The sequence below is a fragment of the Schistocerca americana genome, chromosome 2, assembly GCF_021461395.2.
Source record: "Schistocerca americana isolate TAMUIC-IGC-003095 chromosome 2, iqSchAmer2.1, whole genome shotgun sequence".
Taxonomy (NCBI): Eukaryota; Metazoa; Arthropoda; class Insecta; order Orthoptera; family Acrididae; genus Schistocerca; species Schistocerca americana.
This window is the reverse complement of record NC_060120.1, coordinates 458401024-458403434: the sequence shown is the minus strand read 5'-3', so window position 1 is coordinate 458403434 and position 2411 is coordinate 458401024. Positions and strand designations below refer to the sequence as shown.

Below are 2411 nucleotides of genomic sequence, written 5' to 3'. Positions count from 1 at the left end.
GAAGCAGCAGCGATCACTGTTCACATTCTATCTATTTTTAAGGAGCATAGACTTCGTTTTACACCTTGTGAATAGGACAGCAGCTGTATGGACTCCAGCTCAAATAATTGGATAGGTTGATTTAATGTGTGTTAGGCTGTAACTATATATGACGGTAGTATCTGTTCCCGAAAGAACAGTTACCGTCGATGACCATGCAGCTTTGCTAGAAATGAAATGATAATTAAATTGACACCCTAGCTGCAAGCAGGCGTTCATACACTTCATTGGGGACATGTTGAAAATGTGTGCCCCGACCGGGACTCGAACCCGGGACTCGAACCCGGGATCTCCTGCTTACATGGCAGACGCTCTATCCATCTGAGCCACCGCGGGCACAGAGGATAGTGCGTCTGCAGGGACTTATCCCTTGCACGCCCCCCGTGAGATCCACATTCCCAACATGTCCACGACACTACATTCGTAGTGCGCCTAATAGATGTTTGCCCATCATACTCATTACTCGTGGCAAATTAATCTACCAAGTCCCGTACGAGTTCGGGCATAGCGTGTGCGTTCGCACAAGAAGGTCAAAGGCCGGGAACCCATATTTTTAACTATATATGACGGTAGTATCTGTTCCCGAAAGAACAGTTACCGGCCTTTGACCTTCTTGTGCGAACGCACACGCTATGCCCGAACTCGTACGGGACTTGGTAGATTAATCTGCCACGAGTAATGAGTATGATGGGCAAACATCTATTAGGCGCACTACGAATGTAGTGTTGTGGACATGTTGGGAATGTGGATCTCACGGGGGGCGTGCAAGGGATAAGTCCCTGTAGACGCATTATCCTCTGTGCCCGCGGTGGCTCAGATGGATAGAGCGTCTGCCATGTAAGCAGGAGATCCCGGGTTCGAGTCCCGGTCAGGGCACACATTTTCAACATGTCCCCAATGAAGTGTATCAACGCCTGCTTGCAGCTAGGGTGTCAATTTAATTATCATTTCATGTGTTAGGCTGTCTCGCACATCTATTTTTCGCGAGTATTAAACTAGCCACGTTCATCAATAGATTTACAGTTTTAGGAATTTCCATTATAGGTTCAAACTAAGGCTCGATATTGTAATTAAACTAAGTTCTTTATTGTAATTCAGATACAGTTGCTTTTTATTATGCTGAAGACTAATTTCGAACGGCTAGGTTAATTTTCAAGCTAGGCCTATTAAAGGTGCACTGACAGTGCATGGTTAGGCGACAAACCGTTGACACATACGTGATATACACGCCATATGAGGGATGTTTAATAAGTAATGCAACATAATTTTTCTTCTGAATGCAGGTTGGTTTTACTCAGGATTTCAATACACTATAGTATTCCACACTTTTTTGGCTACAAGTCTATTTTTCAACATTTAGGAGGCTACCTCCCAGTAGGGAGGGCCTGTATACCTGCATGGTACCCCTCTGCTGGTCGATGTGGAGGCTAGCGTCTTGCTGCATCAGTAAATCAATAAACTCCACGATGAGCCTCGTAGCGCGGAAGAAATTCCGCGCAGACGGGCCTTCGTTGCTCTGTTAGGTGGCGAGGAAACCAGAGTGCACACAGCTTTGAGTATCCCAATGGGTGAAGGTGGGTATCAGCACTGCCATCAGAGACGTCCATTTGTGCAGCGAGGTGTTTGTGATCCGTCAACCGTCTCGAATAAGAGTGTCCGCACCTTCCAACATTGCAGGAATCAGCTGTGTGCGGCCGGCCGGGACGCGGGAGACTGAACAGGTTTGCGCGACTTTATTACGATGATGACAGACACCTCGTCCAACGTCTCATTGCGCTTTTGCTCACTATCAGATTCCTTTAGATATTCTGCAAGCGCCAGTGAATATCTGCGTTGCTCCGATTTCCCGCCAGAAGAAACTCAATGGCCACTCCCTTCTTGGAACGATCTCCTTTACAGACCACACTGTGAAGGTTATGTATAGGACCACCACTTATCGCAACTTCATCAAACTGTAAGGATTGAAGTGGGAAAATTCAACGATGTCCCATAACAAGTTCCGCACTTTTTCAAGCGAAATTAGCCGAGAAAAAAAACGCCCCTCGTACATAACCACACGGAATGTCAGACTAATTTTACATTGTCGACATATTCATGAAATGCAGTTGAACTAGACTTATAAAATCTATGTTATGACAGACTGCACCATCATGCTAATACAAACGATCATCATCTCCGAACTGCACAATGCTGCAAAATCTGTTCAAATTCTTCCGCATTTAGCATTTTCTCAGCTGTAATAATGGGACCACATCCGAAACACAAAAATCACCTACATCGAAATGCCGTTCGCTGCCCCAATGACGTCGTTCCTTACACCAAATCAAGCATCGCTTAAGGCTGACTACACAAACGTGTGGGTCATGGGGAAC

At 45.8% G+C, this 2411-nt stretch overlaps 1 non-coding gene across 1 annotated transcript; it reads left to right on the top strand.

The window, feature by feature from the left end:
- The first annotated feature begins 840 nt into the window (after positions 1-840).
- Positions 841-915, top strand: Trnat-ugu. Its single transcript has one exon. It is a non-coding gene; the product is annotated as a tRNA-Thr (tRNA).
- The last annotated feature ends 1496 nt before the right edge of the window (positions 916-2411 follow it).